Below are 13485 nucleotides of genomic sequence, written 5' to 3'. Positions count from 1 at the left end.
CCCCGGAGCATCCTTTATGCGATGGCCGCAGTGGTCACGCTGTGTCTGTCTCCAAGACAAGACCTGCGCTCAGCACAGGGAGCGTGTCCCTCAGAGCGCAGCGCAGGACGGGTCCCTTTGGGGGTCTCAGTAAACCCTGAATGAACTGTGAAGCAACAGAGGAGTTCAGAGGCCATTTCTGTACCTTTGGACTGAAGGAACCTACAGACCAAAAGAGATGGCTACATCACTGATTCTTTTAAAGCCTTGGGATCATTCCTGGTGCCCCAATTTCCTTCTCTTCAATACTGTCAGTCACCAAATCCTGGTTAATTTCCCTCCTAATGTGCCGCCTCCTTTTCAACCCTCCTTCTGTTGATGCCTGATTCTCTCTCCTCATTCTCTCTTCTCAATTGTTGTAATCCTATACTCCCATCCACCCCAGCCCATCCACATGAATCCATCTCTAATCTAACCCACCCCTCTCACTCACACCTCTATCCAAGCTAAGGATTATTCCAGGAGCCCTTTTCCTACAGACACCACTCAAAGCCAGAGTCCGGGACAGAGGCTGTGCCCAAGGTCTGGGCCTGGGACAGAGGCTCCTAGTGCTAACAGCATGAGCCAGGCAGGTATCCATGACACAGCCTGGAACAAGAGGCGCAACCCAGAAAGGAGAATCAGAGTGTCCCACTCCATCCCTCCCGCTCCCCCTGGGCAACCACAAGTCTGTTCTCTATGCCTATAAGTCTGTTTTGGTTGAGTAAATAGGTTCATTTGTGCCATATTTTGGATTCCATATATGAGTAATATCATATAGTATTTTCTTTTTCTGTCTGACTTACTTCACTTAGTGTAATAATCTCTGGGTCCATCTATGTTGTAGCAAGTGGCATTTTTCATTTTTTATGGCTGAGTAGTATTCCTTTGTGTATACACACCACATCTTCTTTATCCATTCATTTGTTGATGGACATTTAGGTTGTTTCCATGTCTCGGCTATTGTAAATAATGCTTTTATGAACATTGAGGTGCATGTGTCTTAATAAAATCTTGCTTTTAGGGAATTCCCTGGCAGTCCAGTCGTTAGGATTCAGCACTTTTATTACCAGGTCATGGGTTCAATCCCTGGTCAGGGAACTAAGATCCCACAAGCCCCACGGTGCAGCCAGTAAATAAACAAAATCTTACTTTTAAAGTAATAATACACAGACACACATTACCCCCTGAAAACTCCCTGTCCTCTATGATGAGTGCTGAAAGTCAGTTGCTGGAATCTCTCTGACTTTGTCACCCAAAATATTCCAATCTTACATAGTTTTACTATCATCCTAGCCAACAGGAGTCCAACTTTTTGGCAACACATTCACTCCTGTTTGGGGCTCCCATCTCACCCCCCTGCACCTCTGCCATCCCCTGTCATCCCTTCCACTTGGCCATGCAGGATTTCTCCCGACTCTTGGAACCTGTCATGCTTTCATTCATTCACTCAACAAGTTTTCACTGAGCCCCTGCCGAGGGCCTGGTTCTGTTCTAGGAACTGGGGATACAGCGATGAACAAGACAAGACCCTACACTCAGGAGCTTCCACTCCAGGAAAACAGACGAGGTAACACAACTATAATGTCACATGGTGACACCACCTATGATATCCTCTGGTGGTAAGCATTGTGGGAGAGAAAAAGAGCAAAATAAATAGAAGGAGGAACAGATGCTACTGTTTCAGAAAGAGTGTTCTGGGAAGGCTTCCCTGAGGAGGTAACATTTGGACAGAGACCAAAGTGAATTAAGCAAGTAAGCCCCACCTAGAGTCAATCCTAAGGGAAATCAGTCCTGAATATTCATTTGAAGGACTGATGCTGAAGCTGAAGCTCCAATACTTTGGCTTGATGCAAAGAACTGATTCACTGGAAAAGACCCTGATGCTGGGAAAGATTGAAGGCAGGAGGAGAAGGGGATGACAGAGGATGAGATGGTTGGATGGCATCACCAACTCGATGGACATGAGTTTGAGCAAGCTCCAAGAGTTGGTGATGGACAGGGGAGCCTGGCGTGCTGCAGTCCATGGGGTCACAAAGAGTCAGATATGACTGAGAGACTGAACTGAACTGATATGGGGGAAGAGCTGTTCAAGCATGGGAAAAGTAAGAACAAAGACCTGAAGACTCGTGCATGCTTGGATGCTCCTGGGATAGGACGCCACCAAGGATTTTCCAGCAGGAGAGCAACATGGTCTTACTTAAATTTCTAAAAAGATTACTTTGGCTGCTGAGTAAAGCAGGGATTCCAGAGCAGTGCTGTCCAGGAGAAATTGAATGAGAGCCATAAACACAAACCACAGATATAATTTTGTCATATTCTTTTCCATTGTGATTAATCACAGTGTGTTGAATATAGTTTCCTGTGCTATGCAGTAGGACTTTGTTGTGTATCCATCCTATATATAATAGTTTGCCTCCAGTGTTATTTGCTCAGTCGTGTCCAGCTCTTTGAGACCCCATGGACTATAACCCGCCAGGCTTCTCTGTCCGTGGAATTCTCCAGGCAAGAATAATGGAATGGGTTGCCATTTCCTTCTCTAGGGGATCTTCTTAAACCAGGGATCAAACCTGGGTTTGCTGCATTGCAGGCGGATTCTTTACCACCTGAGCCACCAGGGGAGCCCCAAGTTTGCATCTACTAACCCCAAACTCCTCAATCCATCCCTCCCCCACCCCTTACCCCTTGGTATCGACAAATCTGTTCTCTATGTACCTGAGTTTGTTTTGTTTCCACACACGTAATTTTAAATGTTCTAGCAGCTGTATTTTAAAAGCTTACTTTTTAAGCCAAAAAACAGGCAAAATTAGTTTTAATAATATATTTTATTTAACCCAAAATATTCATCTCCAAAATATTACTTAAACACACAATCAACACAATTATTAATGAGATTACATTTTTATAGTAAATCCAGTGTGAATGTAACCTTACAACACATCTCAATTTGGACTAGCATTCATTCTCATCTTTATTTCCCTAAATATAATCTGTCTTTTTTTCCTACATGCTTTAAAATGTCTTCTCCTCATCACTGGCTTTCAGCAACTTGATCATGATGTGTTCTGGTGGGGTTTTCTTTTATTCTTCTTGGGCTTCACTGAGCTTCTTAGATTTGTGGATGTACAGCTTTCATCAGAATTTGGACCCTTTTCAACTTTTATTTCTGTAAATACTTTTTCTAAGTCTCTCTTCTAGAATTTCAATTCTAGAAGTGGTATATTAGACCACTTGACAGTAACCACAGGGCACTGAGCCTCTGTTCTTTCTTTTTCTTTCAGCCTTTTTCTCTCTGTCCTGCAGTTCCCATTATTTCTATTGGTTTCTCTTCAAGTTCACTGATCTTCTTTAAGAAACAAAAACAATTTTTTTTTCTTGTGATGAGAACTCTTAGGATCTACTCTTACTGACTTTCATATACAACACGCAGCAGTGTTAATTATATTTATCATGTTATATGTTACACCCTTGGTACTTTTATCTTTTGACTGCCTTCTCCCACTTCCCCTTTCCCCTGCCCCCCCACCTCTGGTAACCACAAATCTATTAGTTTTTAAAGTATAATTGACCTACAACACTATGTTAATTCCTGTTGTACAACAGTGACTCAATATTCCTATACATTTCAAAATGATCACCATGGGAATTCCCTGGTGGCCTAGTGGTTAGGATTCCAGGATTTCACTGTCTTGGCCCAGGTTCAGTCCCTGGTCAGGGAGGGAACTGAGATCTCCTAGCCCCCATGATGTGGATCACAACAAACTGTGGAAAATTCTTCAAGAGATGGGAATACCAGACCACCTTACCTGCCTCCTGAGAAACTTGTATGCAGGTCAAGAAGCAACAGTTAGAACCATACATGGCACAACAGACTGGTTCAAAATTGGGAAACAGGTACGTCAAGGCTATATATTGTCACCCTGCTTATTTAACTTATATGCAGAGTACATCATGCGAAATGCCAGGCTGGATGAAGCACAAGTTGAAATCAAGATTGCTGGGAGAAATATCAATAACCTCAGATATGCAGATGATACCACCCTAATGGCAGAAAGGGAAGAAGAACTAAAGAGCCTCTTGATGAAGGTGAAAGAGGAGAGTGAAAAACCTGGCTTAAAACTCAGCATTCAGAAAACTCAGATCATGGCATCCAGTCCCATCACTTCAAGGCAAATAGATGGGAAAACAATGGAAACAGTGGCAGACTTTATTTTCTTGGGCTCCAAAATCACTGTGGATGGTGACTGCAGCCATGAAATTAAAAGATGCTTGCTCCTTGGAAGAAAAGCTATGAAAAACCTAGACAGCATATTAAAAAGCAGAAACATCACTTTACCCACAAAGGCCTGTATAGTCAGAGCTATGGTTTTTCCAGTAGTCATGTATGAATGTGAGAGCTGGACCATAAAGAAGGCTGAGTACTGAATAATTTACGTCTTCAAACTGTGGTGTTGGAGAAGACTTGAGAAGTACAGCAAGAAGTTCAAATCAGTCAATCCTAAAAGAAATCAACCTTGAATATTCACTAGAAGGACTGATGCTGAAGCTGAAGCTCCAATACTTTGGCCATCTGATGCAAAGAGCCAATTCATTGGAAAAGACCCTGATGCTGGGAAAGATTGAGGGCAGGAGAAGGGGACAACAGAGGATGAGATGGTTGGTTAGATGGCATGACCAACTTGGTGGACATGAGTTTGAGCAAACTCCAGGAGATGGTAAAGGACAGGGAAGCCTGGTGTGCTGCAGCCCATGGGGTCACAGAGTTGGACTTGACTGAGCAACTAAGCAATATATATATATATATATACACACACACACACACATATATAGTATATATCCATTCTTGGTTTTTTTAATTTTTTCAAAATTTATTTTTAATTGAAGGACATCTGGTTTTTTTAATTACTTATTTATTTATTTGACTTCATTGTGGCACATGGGTTCTTCCATCTTCGTTGTGACATGCAGAATCTTTTAGTTGTGGCATGTGGGATCTAGCTCCCTGACCAGGGATTGAACCCGGGCCCCCTGCATTGGAAGTGCAGAGTCTTAGCCACTGGAAACACCATGGAAGTCCCTATCCATTCATCTGTTGATGAAACATTTTGCTTCCATATCTTGGCCACTGCAAATAATGCTATTATGAACATATAGGGACATAAAGCTATGGTTTGTCAGCAAGAAGTTTTATTAATATTTTTGAAGTATAGTTGACTTTACAATGCTGTGTTAGATTCTGGTATATAGCAAAGTGGTTCAGTTATACATATATATATATATATATATGCTTTTTCATATTCTCTAATTATACATTATTACAATATACTGAATATAGCTCCCTGTGCTATACAGTAGGACCTTGTTCTTTATCTATTTTATATATGGTAGTTTGATTCTGCTAATCCCAAACTCCTAATTTACACCCTCTTTGATAACCTTCAGTTTGTTTTCTATGTCTATGTGTCTGTTTCTGTTTTGTAAATAGGTCCATTTGTGTCTCTTTTTCCTTCTTTCTTCTCTTTTTTTTACCACACCGCAAGGCATGTGGGATCTCAGTTCCCCAGACCTGCGCCTCCTGCAGTGGAAGCATGGAGTCTTAACCACTGAACTGCCAGAGAAGTCCTTATTTAAAAAAAAAAAGATTTATTTTTGGCCGTGCTAGGTCTTAGTTGTTGCACAGGCTTTATTCTAGTTGCAGTGCTCAGGATTCTCATTGCAGGGGCTTCTCTTATTGAGGAGCACGGCTCTAGGGCATGTGGGCTTCAGTAATTGCAGCACACAGGCTCAGTAGTTGTGGCACACTGGCTTAGTTGCTCTTCTGCATGTGGGATCTTTCTGCACCAGGGATTGAACACACGTCTCCTGCATTGACATAGATTCTTCACCACTGAGTCACCAGGGAAGCTCCCTATTTTTTTTCACTTGTGTCATATTTTGTGTGCTCAGTCGCTCAGTCTTATCCGACTCTGCAGACAAGACTCTGTGTAGACTGTAGCCCACCAGACTCCTCTGTCCGTGGGATTCTCTAGGCTAGAGTACTGGAGCCGGTTGTGATTTCCTACTGCAGGAGATCTTCCTGACCCAGGGATCAAACCCATGTCTCTTGCATCTCCTACACTGGCAGGCAGATTCTTTACCACTGAGCCACCTGGGGAGTCATGTTTTAGATTGTACACGTGTGTGCTTAGTTGCTCGGTCGTGTCCGACTCTGCGACCCCATGGACTGCAACCTGCCAGGCTCCTCTGTCCATGGAGATTCTCCAGGCAGGAATACTGGAGTATTCTTGGAGTGGGTTGCCATGCCCTCCTTCAGGGGATCTTCCCAACCCAGAGATTGAACCCAGGTCTCCTGCATTGCAGGTGGATTTTTTACCAGCTGAGCTACCAGGGAAGCCCATAAGTGATATCATTTGATATTTGTCTTTGTCAGGAGAAAGTTTTAAGACACAACCCAACCCCAAGGGCTTGCTGTGGATGGGGAGGCTGGAGAACACCAGGAGGTGGCCATGACCCAGCATCAGCACAGGCCAGACTTCACAAGGCTGAAGTTCCTGGACTGCGTTACTGAGACATCTCTGCAGCTCCCACACCAAGCACAGAACAGGACTACAGTAGGGACCCATTCAATTTCTACTGAATAGATATTTTCTGAATTGAATCATCCCTGCCCTGAGCCACTGGGAGGTATGGGATGAAGAAGAAAGAAGTAGGATGGAGAAGACAGGTGCCTCTGTGATGCCTCAAGCTCCCAGGTGACAACACGGTCTAGGTCCAGACATTGGTGCCTGGCAACTCTCATTGTGACCACCAGAGGGCAATACCAGTCCACATACCACCATCACCACCACCACCATTCCCCACCCTCACCTCCCTCCCCTGCAGGGTCATCATCGCCCCACAAAAGAGGCCGTGCTGGAATGGCGACTCCATTTTTCAGATGGAAAAATCAGGGCTCAGACCCCCAGTCCCTCTGCAGTAAGTACTGTGGCCTGCCGCTTAATGCCTGGGTCAGCCAGGTCAGCCAGGCGTACTCCCCACCACAGACAGGAACTTGGGGCACAGACACTCTGATCCCCACCCTTGGGCAGCAGCTCAGGCCACCTCCCCTGACCTGAACCTGGATAAAGCCACCTGGGACAAGGTTCCCCATGGAAAGGATCCCTGAGGGTCAGTGCAGTGACCTGGGCAGGGCCAGGCACCAAGCCTAGTGTTTGCAACTGACTGGAGAGCAGGATGGAGGGGGCCCTGGACTCGGGAAAGCAGAGACCCTACCCCCTACCCCCACTCTTGCTCCTTTCCTGCGGGCCTCAGGGGAGCCCTCCCTCACCTGGCCCCACTTCCCAACCAGCACCAGCACTTCCCCAAGTGTAACCTCACCCCCCCGCATCCCTCCACCCCTCAGAGTCCCCTTTCCGTTACTCCTCCCAGGACCCTGGCCAGACTCCAGGACACTGAGCCCTCTGAGCGCCCCTGATCTGGGGCGAGGAGATGGGGATGCTCTGGGGGCCTGAGTCCCTCAGCCACTGTCCTCTGTTGTCCAGGACAGGGAAGGGACAGAAGCAAGGAGAGAGAAGAGAGGGGAAGTGCCTGTGGTGATGGTTGGAATGGGGTGTGGGGACTCCAGAGGGGATGGGCAGAACCCTGGGCAAAGAGCGATTTCCTCCACTCTGGGCTCCACCAAGCTGTCTGCCACGGGGAAGAGGAGAGGCTCTTGTACCGTTAGAATACCCGCCACCCACACAGACTGCAGGCTTGCTCCTTCTAAGGTTGGCCCCCTCCTCTAAGAAGCCCTCCATGCTCCCAGACCAGGAGTCTCCTTGTTCTGCCCTCTTCTGGCATCCTGGCCTACCACTCACAGTTCACCATCTAAGACTGACTGATGAGATGATTATTTGAAAAATAGTGAGTAGACTTCCCTGGTGGCTCAGTGGCTAGAACTCGGCACTCCCAATGCGGGGGGCCCGGGTTCGATCCCTGGTCAGGGAGCTAGATCCCACATGCTGCAACTAAGACCCAGTGCAGCCAAAACAATGAGGGCAGTGTCTGTTTTACCCATTTCTGTATCCTCAGGACTCTAATTAGCGTAAATACTCTGTATTTGTTGAATAAGCACATGACGGACTCTCTGGGCGAGTCTTGGCTGTTGGGGGGCAGTGTCTCCCCCCAAAAGCCAGAGAGGGCTGACTTGCCCAGGCAGGGTGGGAGCCCAGGGTTCTGGACTCCTAGACCAGTGATCCCCTAGACAGTAGTCTGTGCCCTTCTAAAAAAGTCTCCCTTCAGACATCTGCTCAAAGATCCTTGTAACCCCACTCTCAGCCCCCAACCCCACTTCTTGTTCTGGTTATGCCCTCTGGGATCCCCAGAATGAGCCTGCACTCTCCAGTGCCCTGGGCCCATCTAACAGGTCTTTTGTCAGTGTGCTCTTCCCCAGGCTCCCCATCCTTCAGCCAGGTGTGAACCCCATCCCTCCTGATCTCATTGGGGCCCCCAAGCCAGCCAGGGGCTACCAGTGGGGCCAAGGCATCAACGCACACCCCGGTTCAGGGTCCCAACCTTGGAGGAAAAGTGCCTTAGGATTAAGAGTCAGGTGTCCTGGATTCAGATCCCAGCCCTGGCATTCACACAGCTATGCTGCCTTCGGCACGTTACCTAACCTCTCTGAGTCTCAGGGGCCGCAGCTTGTATAATTTACCTTCATTTTATACACCTCGCAGGGCTGTGGGGACTGAGCTTATTTAGTAAAGCACTTCGCACCTGAGAGCTCGTAACTGCTGTTGTTAATATTAGTTAAAACAACAGAATTATAGGCAGGTCGCTGGAATGTCTCTGGCCTCAAAAGTAAAATGAGAGGCAGATCTCCAACCTCAAAGCTGCTGTGAGAAACCATCCAGCACAGGGTCTGGCACCAAGGAAAAACTAAATGACTATTATGACCGGCCCTCCAAGAATGACAAGACTGAACCTCACCCTCCAGGTGGGGTTGCTGCTGCCTTCCTGTTAAAACCTCAGGAGTGGGACTTTCCTGGTGGTCTAGTGGCTAAGACTCCATGTTCGCAATGCAGGGACCTAGGTTCAATCCCTGGTCAGGGAACTAGATCCCTCATGCCGCAGTGACAATTAAAGATCCTGTGTGCCTAAACTAAGACCCAGCACAACCAAATAAATAAATTAAAAAAAAAAACCTCAGCAACTTTCACACCCCATCTTATCCGGTAACCAGTTCACACACTTTGGCCAGATGCATAAGGCCTTCTGCTGTTTGACTTTTGCCTGGTTTTCCACCCTGTTTCTCACTATACCACCCCTTCCTCTCACAGGCCGGACACACCAACCACTGTTAGCTCTTGAACTCCCCACCCAGCTTCCTGTGTCTGTGCCTTTGCTGTTCCCACTGCCAGGAATGCTGGAGCCTCCCAGTGAGGCCCAGCAAACATCTCTGTACACAAAATGAGGTTCAATTGTCCCCCACTTCCTCTCAGGCTCCTGGACCCACCCAGACTCCTAAGCACGTCCTCACTTCCGTACTGTCCTACTGGCCTTGGTTTATAGTCCATCCTCCCCCTGGAAGACAAGAACATTGACATCTCTACCCCCAGTGCCTTGAACAAAGCCGGGCAAAGAGCCAGCCCTTAGGAAGTATTGGGCTTCCCTGGTGGCTCAGTTGGTAAAGAATCTGCCCGCAATGCAGGAGACCTGAGTTTGATCCTTGGGTCAGGAAGATGCTCTGGAAAAGGGGATGGCTACCAACTCCAGTATTCTTGCCTGGAGAATTCCATGGACAGAGGAGCCTGGCGGATTGGGCTAAAGTGAGATCCATGGGATCGCCGAGTCAGACAGAACTAAATGACTAACACTTTCACTTTAGGAAGTAGTTGGTGATTGAATGAATGACCCATGAATCTAACCAATGCAGTAGCACTGTATTCCTCCAGAGACATTATGCTTCTATCAGTACAGACTGTGTATGCGTGTGTGTTAGTCACTCAGTCATGTCCGACTCTTTGCAACCCCATGGACTGTAGCCCAGCAGGCTCCTCTATGGGATTCTCCAGGCAAGAATACTGAAGAGGGTTGCCATGCCTTTTTCCAGAGGAATCTTCCTGACCCAGGGATCAAACCCAGGTCTCCTGCATTAGCAGGCAGATTCTTTACCACCTCAGCTACCAGGGAAGCCCAATACAGACTAGGACTATATTTTGAGTCATTTTCCAAAGCTTCATTATACTAGCAACTTATTATGAAGTTGGGGCTCAACTGAATTTCTCAAATCTGTCCAACACATACTGAGTGTAGCTGAATTTCCCAATGTTTCTTATATGTGCATAGATGTTTTTAAAGTATAGGATTTAGGTTTCCATCTAATTACTTCCTATCTAGCTATTTTATCTTATCTACTGTATCTTTTGAGCCAATTTATATGCTGTAGAGATGACATCATGTAGAAATGTTTTTAAAATGTTTAATGTAAGGCTCCCTTTAATAACTTATTTTTCATAACAATTTTTAATTGACAGATTTTAAGAGCCATTTTAAAGATAAGAACTTATTTTTAAGATACATTTTAACAACTTGATATTAAAATCCCACGTTGAATTCTGCCCCTTTATCCTGGCTCATCACCATTTCAGGGGGAGGGCCTTGGTTCAGCCACCTAGCAAGTGACCCTCGCTTGTCATAGATATATGTCTGTCTGCATTGGTATTGTTGATACCAAGGTAGAGATATTGAGTGTGTGGGTGGCAGAGACCTTCCTCCAGCTCTCCGGATGGACCGGGTCAGGTTCCTACTCCTTGGATATGGCTCAACCAAGTCTGCCTACCTCCCCTAAACCTGTGTTTCCTTCTGATCTGCTACTAGTCTTTTGTTGAAACCCAGACACTCAGCTCTTCTGCTGGTTCCCCAACCAAACCCACTTAAAAGGCAGCAATTGGTCCAGACACTCATTCCCAGTTGCGGCAGACATGACTGGTGGTCTACCCTAGGTCTTCTATATCCCCTTTCTTACTATCAGAAACCTGATTTTTTTTTTATCAAGGAGGCAATGTGTGCAGCTGAAATATTCTATTTCCCAGCTTCCCTTGTAGAAAGAGATAGTCATGTGACAGTGTCCAGTCCACGTCCAGATATGACCCTGGAGTGGACATCTTTTCTGGAAAAGGAAAAGGCAATGCCTCTCTAGAAAAAACAGCCCTTTCCCCTTCTTCCTGTTGTAATTATGCCTTTACATTTCATCCTCATGTTAAGGAGGTGGAGCAGGCAATATCCCCATTTTACAGAGGATATTGAAGATCAGAGAAGCAAACCGACTTTCTCAAAGGTGTGGGGCTCAGACTGCTCCTATGTGAAAACTGAAGAAGCAACCAATTCATTCCATTACTAACTTGTCTTGTTTCTCTTTTTGGCCAGGCTGCCAGGAAGCTCAGCACCTAATGGGGAAGCTCAATCATGGCCTGTGTGAACTCTTAACATGTGTGCTGTGCCACCCCTTCCTTTCCCTTGTCCTCATTGCCTGTTCTTGAGATTTGAATGAGTGATCCTTTCTTATAAGTCATCTTGAATCCTCTTTAGGAAAGACAGGGGGTGGGAGATAGAGTTATCTTTCACAGCCTCCCCAGATCTTCTCTCCACTCTGCCCTGGGCGGAGGGGTACATCATGAAGACAACAGTGATGGGCTCTCTGGTTTCTGATTGGGTTTGGCAAACAGGGCACACCAGTAGGAAGGAGTGAGGTCACAGTCTTTCCTTGTTAGGTGTCTCCTCTGTAGGGCTGTTCCCAAGAAACACTCCTTCCCTTCTTGCTTGAGGGTAGAGGTGAGGTCTTCATAATTAGCACAGGGCACTACCCTCTCCCTTCCTAGTTCCTATACTGTCCACACCTTTGTAAAGTGTCCCTGTATCAAATTCTCAAATAACCTAAACTGAGTGGTTCCTATCAGGACCATCTTATGGGCTGAATGTCTGTGTTGCCGCCGCCGCCCCCCCCCCCCCCCGCCACTAAATTCATCTGTTGAAGTTCTAGCCCCTAGTGTGATGGTATTTGGACATGAGGTTTTGGGGAGTAACTAGGTTTACATGAGGTCACAGGGTGGGGCCCTCCTGATGGGATTAGTGCCCTTAAAAGAAGAGGGCTCCTTGGAAGGAAAGCCATGGCAAACCTAGTCCACGTGTATGCGAGCAAACTCTCTTCAGATGTGTCCGACTCTTTGCTACCCTATGGACTGTAGCCCATCAGGCTTCTCTATCTATGGGATTCTCCAGGCAAGAATACTGGAGTTGCCATGCCCTCCTCCAGGGGATCTTCCTGACCTGGGGTTGAACCCAGGTCTCCTGAGGATTCTGTATTGCAAGTGGATTCTTTACCACTGAGCCACCAGGGAAGCCCTATGACAAAAGCAGAGACATCACTTTGCCAACAAAGGTCTGTATAGTCAAAGCTATGATTTTTTCAGTAATCATGTACGAATGTGAGAGTTGGACCATAAAGAAAGCTAAGCACCGAAGAACTGATGCTTTCGAACTGGAGAAGACTCTTGAGAATCCCTTGGACTGCAAGATCAAATCAGTCAGTCCTAAAGGAAATCAACCCTGAATATTCATTGGAAGGACTGATGCTAAGGCTCAAGCTCCAATACTTTGGCCACCTGATGCAAAGAGCCAACTCACTGGAAAAGACCCTGATGCTAGGAAAGATTGAGGGCAGGAGGAGAAGGGGGCAACAGAGGATGAGATGATTGGATGGCATCACTGACTCAATGGACATGAGTTTGAGCAAACTCCAGGAGATAGTGAAGGACAGGGAAGCCTGGCGTGCTGTAGTCCTCGGGGTCAGACATGACTTAGCAACTCAACAACAACAACAACAAAGAAGAGGGAGGGAAATCTCTCTCTTCATGAGTGGGCATCAAGGAAAGGTCATGTGAGCACACAGCAAGAAGGTGGTATCTGCAAGCCAAGAAGTGGACTCTCACCAGACATGGAATCTACTGGCACCTTGATCTTGGACTTGCAGCCTCCAGAACTGTGAGAAATAAATGTCCATGGTTTAAGCCACGAGTCTATGGTATTTTGTTATAGCAACCCAGCAGACCAGACAGGCCTTGAACACAGAGTATGAGAAAGTGCAGTTAAAAGACCTTCTTGTGGGAATTCCCTGATGGTCCAGTGGTTAGGACTCCTCACTTTCACTCCCAAGGTTCAATCCCTGGTTGCGGAACTAAGATCCCACAAGTTGCACAGTGTAGCAAAAAAAAAAAAAAAAAACTCTTGTGGTCCCTAAAATTTCTGTTCTCCCTCCCATTTCATCTCAGTGGAGTTCGGCTCAGTGTCTCATCACCTCTCGCCTGCACCTTACAGCCTCGTCCTAACTGGGTTCCCTGCTTTGTCACCAACACCTCTGTGCCACTGCTCCTCCACCAACAAGGCCATGGCCTCCCTCCACTGCCCAAGCTCAGGCAGGTGTAGACATGA

Source organism: Giraffa tippelskirchi, chromosome 3, assembly GCF_054371585.1.
Source record: "Giraffa tippelskirchi isolate mGirTip1 chromosome 3, T2T-mGirTip1v1.2.pri, whole genome shotgun sequence".
NCBI lineage: Eukaryota > Metazoa > Chordata > Mammalia > Artiodactyla > Giraffidae > Giraffa > Giraffa tippelskirchi.
This window is presented reverse-complemented; position numbering follows the sequence as displayed.